Source organism: Zootoca vivipara, chromosome 8 (assembly GCF_963506605.1).
Source record: "Zootoca vivipara chromosome 8, rZooViv1.1, whole genome shotgun sequence".
NCBI lineage: Eukaryota > Metazoa > Chordata > Lepidosauria > Squamata > Lacertidae > Zootoca > Zootoca vivipara.
Genome location: NC_083283.1, coordinates 62,706,489 through 62,722,235, shown reverse-complemented (window position 1 = coordinate 62,722,235; position 15,747 = coordinate 62,706,489).

The following is a 15,747-nucleotide window of genomic DNA, read 5'->3' as shown; positions in this document are numbered from 1 at the left end:
GGTCCCATTGAGTTAATCTGGACTTACTCTAGTACACGGGTGTCAAACACAAGGCCCGGGGGCCTAATCCGGCCCGCCAGACCTCGTCATGTGGCCCGCGTAGCCGCCGCCGCCAATAAAATTTCAATTTCGAATGAGGCTGAGGGAGGCGGTGGCACAGCGGCCAGACGGGGAAGTGAGATGCAAGAGGAGGAGGAGGAAGCCCGCCGAGGAGGTAGGAAAGCCCTACAGGCGCCGCCGGCAAAGTTGGTGCCGGGACGGAGCAGCGCTGGATTTTTTTTTGGCGGGCTTTGCTGTTGTCTCCGAGAGCGAGTGAGGCGGCACTGGGGAGCCGCCGCCCGCCGCTTCCCTTCCTCTCCTCGGCTGCATCCGGGAGGTGGGCGAGCGAGCGGGCGAAAGGGACACGGAGTGAGCCTGAGGGGGAAGTAGGCGAAGCGCAACAGTCGCTCTCTTGATGGAGCCGGGTTTCTCTTCCCTCTTCCCCCGTTTTCTCCTCATAGACACTCGGGAGGGTGCCTGGCTTTTGCTCTGCCCCCCACCCCCGAGCCGCCCTTTGGCTTCTCAGTTCCGGCGGAGCTGCTCCCCGGGGGGCGGCCGGGAGGGAGGCGGTGACGACGGCATGGGTTCCTGCTCTTCCCGCTCTGCCGCCGCCTCCTCTCAGACCCTCGTGATGTAGGGCTCCAGATGGAGTCGCCTCGCGGTTTGAGTAGGTGGGAGGGGAATTTTTTTTGGGGGGGGGAGGTTTTCAAGCCTCCTCTGCCTGCAGTCCCGGTAGGGAGAGGCGGCGGCGAAGACGACAACAGCGCGGGTGGGGGGAAGAGCAGCTCTGAGGCGAAGATGCACGTCCGCTGGGGCTGCCGCCGCCTTCCTCCTCGGGAAATCCGCTGCCCTCCCTCAGCGCGAGGGGAAGGGACTCTGGCGCTGAGGAGGGAGGATGAAAAAGCAAAGCAGGGAGTTGGCGCTGCACCGCATGTTCCTGTCCCTCTCCAAAGCATGGGGTGGGTTGCAGCGTGTGGCATCCTGCCTAGCGGGGTTTGGGTGTGCGCAGGGCGGGAGAGGGAAGCCCTCTTTCCATCTGCAGGTTTTTAATCCCAGCAGTGGCTTTCTCCTTCCTGCCGAAGGTTTAGTTGAGCCCCCCCCCCCCGGAAGCCGTCGATCCCCACCTTTTGTTCAAATTTCCCACGTTTACATCCCCTCACACACATGCGCCATGACGCAGGAATGTGATCCGCGTGGGGGCGGGAATGAGCTTACATTATTACAAAAAACAGTAATAATTGAATGCAGTGACAATAATTTATGATAATAAAGAGTGGACACATAGTCCTACAGACACAACCGGCCCTTTGAGGGTGACCAAACTGCTGATGCGGCCCCCGATGAATTTGAGTTTGACACCCCTGCTCTAGTACTAAGTAAAGGTGTATAGCAGGGGTCCCCAAACTTACTCGGCTACGGGCCGGTGCCCGCAGTTCCAATTGTGCTGCGGGCTGGAGAGCGCGCATGAGTGCTCGCCCATATGCGTGCGCACACACTATTTTCGGTGCACTTCCGGGTCAGAGGAGCGCCAGAAATAGCTTGTGTGCATGTGCACAAGCTATTTTCGGCACACATCTGACCCGGAAGTGGGCAGCCGCGCTGCACCGCACCGCACTGCGCCACGCTGCTAAGAGTGGGTGGTGGCAGCAGGTGGAGGGGGTCATCGTGGGGTGGATAAAAGAGGCCTTCGGGCTGTATCCGGACTGTGGGCCGTAGTCTGGGGGCCCCTGGTGTATAGCATACCAGCCACCAAATCCCTTATTGGTGTAAAGATTGCTGTGAAAAAGAACATATAATATATAGTTGAGCTGTGCATAATTTACATGAAAACATTCATAGAAAACTTTGCCTAAAACTTACTTCCTGGAAAGATAATTCATTCTCTCTCTCTCTCTCTCTCTCTCTCTCTCTCTCTCTCTCTCTCAAGTTGCATGACATCAGGCATTTTCATCTTGTAATAAAATACGTAGTTTAGAGTAAGAAAACACTTGATGCAACACTTGTATATACAGGAGTGTGCCAGAAGCTACAACAGGTAGTATGATTGTTATGGAAGTGTTAGGAAGCCTGAAAGTGTATTATTATTCCCCAAAGGGGGGGCAGAAAAAGCCTTCTCCCCCACCCTTCCTTTCCCATTTTTTCCAGTTCATGAAAGCAAGGGGGCTCCGAGGGCCTTCTCCTGAGGAATTCAAGTGCATATCTGTGGTGGGAAAGTGGATGTACTGGTAAGAAAAATGCCATGGGTACAGAGAGAGAATGGGGGGAAAGCCATATATTTCAAGAAAGAATATTGTTTACAAGGAGTGTTAATAGGTTTCAGGGGAAATGTTAATTTTTTTTCCTAGGCTGAAATAGCTACTGTAAGTTTTTAATGGTTAATCATTCATTCTTGAATTTTTATATTAAGCATTTCATATTACTTTATTGACTTAACTTTTATGCTCTTCTTCATTTTGACAGTAAAGAATGACCAGGCAATACTCTTTGAAAATTGGAGGCCATTTGCAGCTGCTCTCTGCTGAGGGAAGTGAATAATAGGGTGCCCTCAAGGAATTTCAAAGGTATCACTCAACAGAAACTTTTGTGTCTGAAGAAAACTAGACCATTTTATCATGGTAGGCATGCTGATATGTTTGCTTTAATAAAATGCCATATTTCTGCCTTTAATCTCTTGTCAACCAGCTATTAAAAACCCAAAGTCTATGCGTGCAGCACATGTAAACACTTTGTGGTTTACTGAAGTAGCCACAGAACACGCCAATAAAGCCTGCAATTTGTGTTTGGTGAGCTGGGCTGTAATAATTTTCTTGAGTAATGGAAAGAAATAAGAATCTTTTCCTTCTCCCCTTTCCCACCCACCCCTCGCTTCAAACCAGAAACCCTCTTTTATTTAATCCAGTGACCCATGCAATTAAATGGAAAGGCGCACGAAATGGGCACCTTATGAAAATCTTTCATGAGCTATAAAACAATGACCTTAAGAAATACCGCTTATTTGCAGATAGTAACAGAGAACTGCCGGTTACAAAACTAGTGTCATGAGGTAATTATTTATGAAAACTGGTCCTCAGAGGCTCCCTTGTTTCTATACTAGGCTTCTGTGTGTCTATGAATTCTGCTTATTCATCTCTAAAAAAATTTTTTTTCCTATCCCCCTAGGGTGATACCTTGCCCAACTGAGTTTAATGGCAAGATTAACACTGATTTTTTAGTGAGTTCAAGCTTTTCCTCAACCAATTGTTTGCTGTCGGTTGAAGATGAGCTTGGAGATCATACCTGCCAAAAGAGCATGTAGATAACATTTCTTATGACTAACAGAGCAGGGAATCTCTTCTTTGTTTGGAGAGGCAGAGGGGTTGGTGGAGGCTTAAAAATAAAACTGGATACAGTTAGCCTTGAGGGCACAGGCAGTCCACAGGGAGCTATCTAGTGGCCAGGGCTGAGACCTCGCCTGCTCCACGATGACCTTCTCTGAGCTTGTTAACCATCTACACCTGACTTAGCTGGATTGGCCAGGTTTATCCTGAATTTTGATTAGGCAGCCTATCAGTTTTGTGGTTACGGCCTGCCCTTTCACCTGTCTAACAAGCCATGTCCCTGCTGTTGCTATGCAGTTTCCACGTGGGTTTCTGCTTACGTTGCCTCTTCCCCAATATTGCTCCTGTTGGATTCTAACTTTGCCTTACTTTGCAAGTTCTAGTTCATGCATATGGGGTTTTAAGTAGCAATTCTTTTCATGGCCCCACTATATAGGAAGCTGCCTTATACTGAGTTAAAGTATTAGTCCATGTAGCTCAGTATTGTCTGCACTGATGAGCAGCTGCTCCCCTGGAATCCAGACAGGAACCAGTTTCTGATCTGCTTGGAGCTGCCAAAGGCTAAATTGGGACCCTTTGTGTTTAATGGATGGGCAATTCTGCTGGGCTGTGGCTAGCCACTTTGCAGAACTTTCTTTCGATATTTCCTATTTTTTTGTGGTGGCCGCCATTTCTATCCGCAATGCTCCAGACCAATGTTAGGCCAATGGAGGATGCAAAATGGCAGTCAGGCTGCCACCACAATGGTCTCTGCTGCCTCTTGCAGCAGCAACAACACAACAACAATAACAACTACAGCAATGGAAAAAAAAGAAAGACAATGTTGTACTGAATGGTGAGCCCTGCTCCATAGAAAATGTTAGAGAATGAATGTCCCATCCTGGAAAAAATGTGGCAAAATTGACCTTCCAAATTTTTCTGCCCACCAATAGGGTGAAGGATATGAAGAGGCCATTTGCTCAGAGCTACTGCTAAAAGTGGAAGAACTGGGGCTGTAAAAAGCTAAACAAAACAAAACCGGCTGATGGGTCTGTAATTCTGTAACTTCGTTTTGTTCTTATTTCTCCATTCTTGTACCCTGCTGTGTTTCTGTTCCTTAAGGAAGTGAAGTTGCCAGTTCTGTTTGTGGGAGAATCCCTGGAGCCCTTAAATGAGCAGAATTTCCAATTTTTACAGAGGAAAAAAAACCCTAGTAAATAGATGTTGCCTTTTTAGAGCCTTAAGATGCTGTTAGCACACACATCCTTTCTCCTCAATGGTTCCTTAAATCACAGCCTCCTCCTCCTGGGAAAACCTTCCTTGTCTAGGTTCCTTAAAAAAACTTGTATCCTACCAAGATTCGACTGAAAGCTTAGGGCTGCCAACTCTTTTACTGACCCATCTCCTTTGCCTTAAGAGCAGCTTAATAAGCAGACATGTAACTGGCAGAACGTTTCTAGGCTGGGAAATAGAGAGATAGATGAAGCGTCATCAAGTGCATTTTTGCATGTTGTCAGGGCTGAGCTATACAAGACTTGAAGACCCACCATAGGCTCTCAGATTATCTTTCAGCTTTGTTTAAAAGCAGCCATGGGTATAAGTTCTCTTTATGCTTTCACTGTATGTTTTTATGTTATAATTGCTCTCAGGTTTTTTTTATGGTAAAGTAGCACACAAATATTTATTTATAAATAAAGGAATTGGTAATAATAATATATAACCAGGGAAGGCAGCAATCCCTCAGGAGTAATCTTTCTGGTTTCGCATACCAAAGCTTGGTGAAACCAGAGCTGTTTATGGGATGCAGCTAACGACAATGCTATGCCGCATGAGTTTACCCAGAATAAAGACTAGGCCCCCAGGGCAAACTTAAAATAAATCCCATTTCTTTGTATTTGCTTTACATTGATAGATAATGCTACCTTTTGGTGATAGGATTTATGGTGGTGATGAGGAAAAACATGTATCAAGTGGAGACTAAAGATGGATTCTGATTAAATGTTGGCATCAGTCTGTCTCAAAAGAAAACAGAGTGCGCCTCCAGGGATGAAGTCAAACCACTTGTGTTAGCAGCACTGAAGTGCACAAGCCTGGTTAGTGTGTATGGAAGTCCTGGGCTGCCTAGACATCAAGACCCTCCTGTTAGCCTTGCGGATGTGGTCCAAAGGAAAGCAGAGCAATATGTTTGGCACCAGTTGCAGGAGTTGCTGGAAGGAGGCGTACAAGGTGCCGTCCCAATCATCTTAAGAACTTACCCTAGGAACTTTACTCCTTAGCCCTTTCTTCTCCCAAAGACGTCCTACAAGGCAATGGAGGTTTAGGATCAGAGTTTTCCTTCTGGATGAGCTACCTTCCCAGGTTGATGAATTCCATCTGCCCCTCACTTCCCTCTACAGCTCGTGAAGTAGCTGCCTTCTTGACCATTGAGCCCACTATTGGTCTCATGCACTGGAACCTGTCTTCACATGGAGGCGAAGACCCTAACTCACTGAGGGTTTGAGACCCATCAGCTGCCCTCACCTCCTTTAGCTGGCCAACAAAAGCTGTTCCAGGGGTGTGGCAACTATTGCATGCTGACAGCTTCTAGGAGCCACAGTGCAGTGCAGAGAGCTGAGTGCAGGGTGGGGACCAAAGGTGCACAAACTACCTCAGAAGGATGTCCACCACCAGAGGTACTACCCCTCCCCTAACACCCTCCCCCCGAGTAAATGCACATTTGATATTTATGGGCTGCAAGGATGCAATTCTCATGAAAAAGCTCTGGCAGCTCTGTTGCCTCACCATCACCCCTCGTCTTCCTTTGCCTCTACCACTGCTGACTCCCATTTTCCTTCTCCTGTCCTCTCCCCTCCTTCAGATGCTGCTGTGTTAGCGAGGCATTGACCATTGTCAATGTGTGGTGGCCAGGCAGCAGCTAGACGTCTTTTTAAAATGTAGTGAACGGCATTTCTAAACAGCATTTCTAACCGCAACACTACGTGCACATTCCCAGATCTGTTACCCAGAATGCCTCACTTGGAAGAAGGATGCTTTTTGTCTCTTCCTTGGAGTGAGGCTGAGAGGAGTGGGAGACAGAGGTGCAGATTCTTGGTGGGTGAGAAGCAGTGGTGGTAGCAGCAGGGCTGGCAGGTGGGGAGTGGTGAGGTTTGCTGCCCACCTATGCCTGCTGCCTCAGATCAATGTCTAAGCTTGCCTCATGGCAGTGCCAGCCTCCCTCCAAGAAGCTCAAGGTGGCCTATACACCTTATTTCATCCTCACAACAAGCCTGTGATACATCACAGTAGGTTGAGAGACTGTTACTGGCTTAAAGCCACACAGTGAGGCTCATGGCTGATTCGGTAGAGATTTGTACCTGGGTGTCTCAAATCATAGTCTTGCATTTTAACCGTTGCACTACACTGGCTTTGGCCTGCACTCTGCGCAGGGCCGTCTTTAGCATAAGCAGCGCCGGGGTGCAAAAAACTGCCCAGTGCCTCCAATTTTTTTGGGGGGGGGCAGGGCAAAGTTGTTGAGCTTGTTTTAGGGGGACAGCTCAGAGATGTTGAGCTTTTGGGGGGGCACGCATCTCTCTCCCATGCCGTTATGGGTGGAGGGAGGAGAGCAATCCCCACAGAGACTTGGGAGGGAAGCTGCATGCCCTCCAGCCATATGGGTGGTGTGCGCACAACTCTCTCCCATGCTGCGGGAAGAGAGCATTTCCTGCAGAGGCTTGGGAGGGAAGCGCATGCGCTGGCCAGGCCTCTCGATGGCCCACCAATCCCAGGCACGCAGGAGGCCTCAGCGCCCGCAGCAGAAAAGCCTACGGCGCTCCGACGGGCTCTGCTCTGCTCCGCTCGGCAGCGGCTGTCTGCTGGCCTGGCTCTTCAACCCCCGGACTCCAAATCTCGGCCCCGGACTCTTGGCCTGGCGCCCCTGAGAGCCCGGCGCCTGGGTGCCCCGCACTCCTAGCGCCTATGGGTAAGCCGCCCCTGACTCTGCGAGAACTTGCAATATAGTTTTCCTTGCAGCGTTTAAAGAGCTAGGCTCTTTAATTTGTGTCCCCAGCCTTCAAAACAGAACAGGTTTGTTTTCATAGATATCAACATTGGGGAAGCACATGAATTTGAAAATGGAGTAGAAAGAGAAAGTTGTTGTGCTGTTAAAAGTGACCTTGGAAATGTGCATATCAATTAAGAAGCATCTGCCAAGAAGTTATGTTACAAACACGAATCTCAAGCGCTTGCAATAATGCTGCTCGCTCTCCTCCCCACCCCCTCTTTCTGAACTTGATGGCTGGGTGCCCACGTGAATGCATTATCTCTACCAAAAATGTGTGTGGTTTTTAATCTCTTATCGGATTTAGCAAAATGAAATTAGTCCAGAGTGAAATACCCTAGGAAGGAAATCAACTTGAAAAATCAATCAGCCTGCTATCAAGCGAAGTGCAAAGGTCAGGGGCGGGGAGAGGTGCAGTTGCTAATCCCAGTGAGCAAAATTTGTGCTTGTGGTAGGAATACTCTGAGTAGTTCACACAGTCTGTGGCTCAGCAGTCCATGAAGATCAGCCACAGGAGCTACATGAGATAACTTTCACCTTCTTCTTTAATACTTACATGCCAGAGCCTGCATCTGGCTAAAGGTTTTGGCCTGTTTGTGGAGCCAAAAAATTACAGAGCTGCCTATCTACTTTTAGAGCAGTTATAATAACTGTCTTAGCCTAAGATGAAATCACCTACTGTACCATAAATTCACTGGAACCCATTTTGCGTACGATACTGCAGCAAATGCTGGATCCTATTGAGTATTAAGGGAGCCACACAATCTTAAGCGCAAGTGAACTTGCATGAGACACCAATGCATTTGTCACATTTACACTTTGCGTGTTAGATGTACACGTAAAGCATTGTAGCGGGGGTGGTGGTGGTGGAGTGACTTGTAAAGTATACTTCGGTAGGCCTTGTGCAAATCAATCATAAAACAAGCATAATATTAAGGATGAATGAGTCCTTAGTCACTGGAAAAGTGTCGCCAAAACATTTTTTAAAATTCCCCTTACCAATATCATTAAGTTCAGGGGCGCTGACTTGGGCCCCAGATCATGAGTGCCCAGTGGCACCGATGTAATGTGACATCATGACGTTATGTTATGTCACCCCCAGAAGTGGCGTCGGAGGCCCTGTGAGGCCTAGGATGACACTTCCAAGGCCCCCAAGGCCCTGGAGGTACCATCTGAGGCCTCGCAGAGCCTTGAAACTGGCATCCTGGGTCCCACAAAACCTCCTGTGTCACTTCCAGTTCCTTGCAAGGTATGAGACCCGGAAGTCATGTCCAAGGTCCATGGAGTGGGTGCTGAGTACCCACAACAAATTTTTTGTGGGTGCCCGGGCACCCAGGTGCCCCTGGAGTTGGCGTCAGTGATTAAGTATCAAAATTAATACATCCCCAAGAACAGTGTTGAGCAGAAACCTTGATATGCTTATGGATGCTATGGTATGATACATTTTCATCTTGTGCATCTCAGTTCTTCCACCACCATGTTACAGTTCATCACTTTCTGCACATATAGGTTATTATCAATGCTATATTTATATTTTTGTGTGACGTATTCGATGTAATGCACAAATGAAAGTAGCCTATTAGGAGATAGGGCCATGACATCTTGCAGGAGTGGAAAAGCCTTTTCCCCTCCTCCTGACAAACACCATATTCCTATGAGATGATCTGTTAGGGGCTACAGGCCAGCAGTGGGAAATGCCAGAAGCAAAAGTGGGTGGAATTTGCAGGATTGCATAGCTTTCCCCATCTCTCTTTCGCTTCCTCTTACATGGAATAGAAGCAGCAGTTACAAGCAAGAGTGGATCTACAATGCCAGAGGGGCGCATAGAAATAAATTGGGAGTCCCATGTGGCCTCCTAGCCACAAGTCCTACACTATGGACACCGTTGATGTAGAAGCTGACAAGGGAAGTTCATGACCATGATGTCCCACACTGCTGAGGAACCACTGGGCAATTTTGGGAAGATGAATGCTTCTCCAGGATTTTGCTACCATTATCCAAGCTGCTACCCATAACTGCAATACCAAAAATCTTCCTTTGTGTGCTAGCCAATATGACCTAGTAACATTGAAACTGGATTTAGTTGCTAACACAGAGTAAAATTGCTAAAATGTACACAACAAGTTCAAAATTGTGTTGGAAATGTAAAGAGAAAGAGGGTGCTTTTTACCATATGTGGTGGACGTGAACATTGGTAAAGGCTTTCTGGGAAATGATGTATAATAAATTAAAGAAAATGTTTAAAAATACATTTGTTAAAAACCCAGAAGCCTTTTTACCAGGTATAATTGGTGAAGAGTTACCAAGAGAAGACAAAATACTTTTTATGTATGCAATGACAGCAGCAAGAATGCTACTAGCCCAGAGATGGAAGGAGAGAGAAGTACCAGCAAAAGAAGAATGGCAGATGACACTGATGGAGTATGCAGAGATGGCGAAGCTGACGGGGAAGATCCGAAACCAGGAAGATCAAGTATTTTCTAAAGACTGGAGTAAATTTGTAATTTATTTAAAAGACCACTGTAAACAGTTAAAACCTTTGGCAGGGATGTAATGACACTTGTAATGTGGAATTAATTATGATAATTATGGTTATATAACTGATGGATAATGGTAAAAGATGCAGCAAATTTAATTTTAAACATGGAACCCATGAAAGGGAGGGAAGGAGGTCCAAAGTTTCAAAATAACCTTGTATTTTAATGTTTGAAATGGCTATGTTAAATATGTATAAAATTATCAAAAAAATTAAAAAATTATAAAAGAAAAAAGAGAGAAAAAACTGGATTTAATTGCAGGCTACATCTCTGATAACTTTTCAAAACATCTTAATCTTCACATACCATGATAAAGTGCTGTCTGGTCTTGATGAATGTCGGCTGAATGAGGGGGCCTGAATCCATGGGAAAAAAGTGGTGTGTTTGAGGTGCAAGTTCTATCTGTGGTGTTTGAGATGGGATGCCTCTTCTTTTACACATGCCATTCACAAGTTGACACTTTTGTCATCAAGTGCTGAGCATACATGCATGGATCGCCCTGGAAGGACACACATTGGGAGATATCACTGCATGTGTGGCCCAGAGGTACTGCATAAGCAACTTCTCTTACTTCCTTGAGCTTTTTCAGACATAATATTGAAAGTACTACCTCCTCTCCATGATAATGAACTTGTGTGCTTTTTGATTCAACTTCTGCTATAGAAGTCATATTAAAAGGGAAAGTACCACCATGCTTTGCATATATCTATATATCGATATCGATATCCCTAGGGTGCTAAATTGCCCAAGGCTTTCTCTCAGCGTGAACTTGTATCATGTAAGTCTACCAGTTTATTATAAAATGAATGTGAAAGGACAGGGCCCTTGCTTGTTGTGGCTTATGATGATTTTAATCCAACACTATATTCTTCCATTAATCTAATTCTCAGGCATTGGAGGAAAAACGACCAACAGAACTTAGCATTATTAAATAGGATACCATAGACAGGACCACTTCCTTCAGTGATGCAAGGCACAGGTTAATAGTTTATGGCAATAGGACACAATTTAGTGGATTGAAGTATATGCCACTCATAGTGGTTTCTAGGCCAAACAGAAGTTTCACTTCATTTCCTTCGTAACAAAAGTTATGGTGGCAATATTGGATGATTCTTAAGAACATTACACAACTTGAGATATAAAACAACTTCCCAACGTTGCTGTTTATTTTAACAGGCAACTCTTTCTGTTTCTTTTATATATTTATTTTAAACATTTCTAAACCACCCTTCATCCAACAGATGCCTGGACGGTGTACAACAACAGTGAAAAACATTTTATTGTACTAAAGTGATTCCTTCAAACAACAATAAAATGGAAAGGCACGAGGGGTTGTAAGTCCATGTTTGGTATACTCTGAGTAGATCCACTGAAATTAATAGACACCAGCAACTTAAGCCAATTGATTTCAGTTGGTCTCCCCTGAGTAGAGAGTAGTTGGCTACAACCCAAAACTATTAAGGACAACAAGAGGCCATAAAAACATTTTAGAATGCCTGGGCAAATAAAAGTCTCTTAACCTGGTACAAAAAAAGATTGTAGCATGTATTTTTATGAGTCGGTTTTTCAGAAATGGCAATGAACATGACTTTTTAAAACCATAGAACCACAGAATAACAATTTGCGTCCTTCCACTCTTGAGAGATCGCTAGATGAGCAGCAACCAACAGATATGGAATTAATTGTTGAGAAACAAGATAAGCATTGGCAGCATCAACAAATGGATCAGAGACTTAACTTAGGCTGACCTTTTAAGCGTTATTAAAACGATATTAGAAATACCATTCTAAAACGTCAAAACAGGAAATGTTCTCTTTTGAGCTGTTTCTCCGCTCTGGTTTCTGACTCCTCTGCAGCGTCCTCTGGGGTCACATTTTAATAATGCACTAAGAACATTAAGAGCAATGCGTCATTTGTCCCTCTGTTTTTAAAACTATTCTTTAACCCTTTCTTTACGTTATAAACCACGAGTGTAGATCCGCCCTTAGTGTCCAAGGTGACCTGGGTTTTTTTTTTTTTTTGCTATTGTTAAGTGATATATGATATCATTAGTGCTATATATCATTCAGTGCTATTGCCTGTGGAATGCTCTACCAATAGAGAGTCAGCAGACACCTTCTGCTTTAACCTTTAAAGCTCTGTTGAAAACTTTTCTATGCCCCCAAGCTTTCACTGGCCATTAACATACTAGTTTGTTGAGCTCTGATTTCGAATTTTATATGGTTTTTACTACATGCTTTAATATACCCTTTGAGAAAAAGGATGCTGGATTCCTTTGAGAAAAAGGTGGCAGGGCCGTCCTTCCCATTGGGCTGACTGGCACAGTGTGCCAGGGCACTTGCCCAGCAGGGGCCGCATCAAGGAGGCACACGGAGCTGCCCGCACCTCCACCTGGTCTGCTTTGCTCCTTTCCCAGCAGCGGTGGCTGAAGCGAGGCAGCAACAGCATCAGCAGAGCTGCCTCCGTTGAGGCAGACCTGGGCTACCTTCCGCCCACACTCCTTCAGGTCACAGCGAGCACAGACTGCCCCACAATGCTCCGTGGCACCTCATTTGCATGCATGCAAATGAGGTGCTGCGGAGCATTGTGGGGCAGTGCTGTCTGTGCTCGCTGTGACTTGAAGGAGTGTGGGCAGGCATGCACATGAGGTGCCAGGGAGCAAGCTTTCTGTCGGGGCGGCAGCTAGGGCTCCCTGGACTGCAGCGCCGCTCCGGCTGAGCAGGCAGAGGCGGAGCGCAGCTGGCAGCATCCTTGCCTGTTGCGCCGCGCCCTCCGGCTGCCCCAGCACCCGATACACTTAAGACGGCCCTGAAAGGTGGGATATAAATACCATTTTAAAAAATATATAGACGGGACCAGCAAACACTCTATACTTCTCGAAGGCATGGGCTTGCATGTGCATTTCACCATGCTTGCATTTAATTTGCATGTTGCTTTCTAGCATCTTGTCATACCACAATCGTTTTCACTGATACGATATGGAACCCTGGTTCCAAGTAATGCTGAGTGTGTTTTACTGGTTCTGTGAAGTGCATGTGCAGAAAAGACACAAGTACCAGAGACTTCCAGCCAAATATTTGCTGGCTGGTTGTTTTGGACCAATATGTGTAGTTCAGACATAGCCTCTTAAGCCCTAAAAATCCTGGATGTTCATCTCCCTAGCCCGCTTCCACCAGCATACTCCTCATGCAATCTCTAGACTTTATCATGTATGCCATTTTGCCAAACTGGCTTAATATTTCCTCCAATCACTGGAGGAGGAGAAGGGTATTCATAATGATAACTAATATCTATAGTCTCCATAGACTGTGTGTGTGTATAACTACGCCTGGCTACAGAATACTAGTTATTTACCGAGTCTCCCCTCACCTTGCCATTCTTGTTTAGTTCAGATATATATATTGCCATTTTTACTAGTCCTGAGGTAAATGTAAGGCCTCCCAGAAAAATATTGCAATCGGTGCCAGTACTTTCCTCTTGTTTCCCTTCGCATCTCTCAACCTACCTCAGCCAATGTTGATTGAACTCCACGAGTTGTCAAGACAGTATTTGTAAGTGGATTTTAACCGTATGTGAGCTGTACAAATGTAATAATATTACCCAACTCTTGTTTAATTTTGAAAGCTCCATCCTTGACAACGTGGCTCATAAAGGATGGTTCAGGCTGAATTATCCATTATTGCTCCCAAAGTCTACAATTAAACTATCGATCAAAGCTGGCAGAAAGAAAGAAAATGGCTCGTCCAGTCCGGGTGCTGACGATACACCGCTGACTGTGTCAGACACACAGCCTGAGAGGGAATGCAAGGCCAGACTCTGCCTTCAGCTAATCCTCTCAGTTCCAGCTGGCCTGGATACAGCCACGATTATGTATTGTGCTTATGCAGTTTTAATAGGATGGGTCTTATGCAATTTGCGACCTTCATTTTTGCGCAGGGAGACTTGGAGCTTAGCAGGTTCAGATCCACGGGGAACCAGTGTTGGCTCGTCGACTTCTTCAGATACTGAAAATGCATCTTTTCTGGGGAATTCCACAATAAAATGACTGTTATTTATCATTACAAACCTCTTTATCATTTAGTCAATAAAAGGCCTCTCTCCCTCACTTTTTTTTTCCTGTGGTGTGCTCAGAGTCAGAAATCTGTATTAGTCTCTACTGGCCTGAAGGCAGGAGATGTCAAAAGCTAAATCATGATCTGCCCTGGCTTTCTGGCTAAATTGTGTATGAAGGCCTGAGGCAAAAAGGTGCACATGCTCATTATTTGAAACAGAATGATTTCACCCCCCCCTCCTTTCCTTTCCTTTTTCCTATATATATATATATATATAGAGAGAGAGAGAGAGAGAGAGAGAGAGAGAGAGAGAGAGAGAGAGAGAGAGAGAGAGAGAGAGACATATATGGTAACATGAATACAGTATATACACTCCTCTAAAGTATCAACCTTGAAAAGAAAGAACGAAAAGCACCCAAAACAGGGCTAAATATGTTAACTCCATGTAAGAAAAAAAAGGATAATACTAGGAAATGGCCTCCTTTAGATCTTTCTAATAAGAACAAAGGGGGCAAGGATATCGCGATTTCACATGGCTGAAAGATTCTTGGGAGTCAAGCTGTGCACAGATTATTCTTCTTGTGAGAAATTAGCACACCCCAGAAACCTTGGGTTGTGGCTCAGGATACATCTCTCCTGTTTCTCTCTCGGTGCTGAAAGGGGCACTACACCTTCCAGGTGAGTGCCAGCACATTCCTTTGCTCTGTGTAAGATGGCTGCCGTTTACCTGTCACTTGTGCCTGACTGGTCAGTACCAGTGACATCAACCAAAGATTTCCAGAGGGATATGCATGTTAGTCTGTTGTGATGACAAGGAGTGCTCTGGCACTTTGAAGATTAACAAACAAGCTGCATTGGACTAAAAAAGGACTAAAGCCTATTTAGTTGGCAGATCTCATAACTGTGTTAAAGCTTAAATGTGAAATAAATATAGTGACCACTCACAAGGCAATGTTAATAAAAAATACATACACCCTGGCTTTGGGAAATTTAACTGACATCTGTAGTGTGATGATGATGATAATAATAATAATAAATCTAAATTCAAGTCACAGGAGATGGAACGGAACTTCTTGTTAAGTATTAATTCAGCAGGTTCACACTGGAAACAGAGTCCCAGAGGGCAGCATTTGACAGCTGGGTCTAAGGTTCTCCACCCACACAGCAGGCAATGGATTTTGTTGTGTATTCTAGGTCGAAGTCAGAGGTGCCATCTTCAATTATATATTGGGGGGACCCAGGGAAGCCCTGCCCTGCATAATCGATTCCAAGACGTGGCACACAAACACTATTTGAATTTGCAGTGCCTATCAACCGGGGGGGGGGGGGGCTAGCACTTACAAATATTTTATTGACGGGGGCAAAGGGTACCTCAGCCCCTAGGAGTTGGCTCCTATGGTTGAAGCTGAAGCAAGTAGGCATGTGTAGCACTCACTAGGTTTCTGGTATACAGAGGTGCTTACAGATTTGTTATGTAGTTGCAGTGTAATTGTGGGACATCTTCAGGAGAAGAAAAGGCTAAAAACCCTTCACAAATCCAGAGGGGAATCATTATGATGGTTGGATTATGTACGTACGTATGTATGTATTTTATATCCTGCCCTTCATCAAGACATCCCAGGGCGGTTCGCAGAATAAAATACAAGATGAAACACAAATAAATAATTAAATCGAAACAACAAAACAATAGTCGACCCCCTCTCCCATTCCCACAGATACATTTGAAAAGCAGCGTTTCCGTGCGCTGCTCTGGTTTGCCAGAAGCGGCTTCGTCATGCTGGCCACAT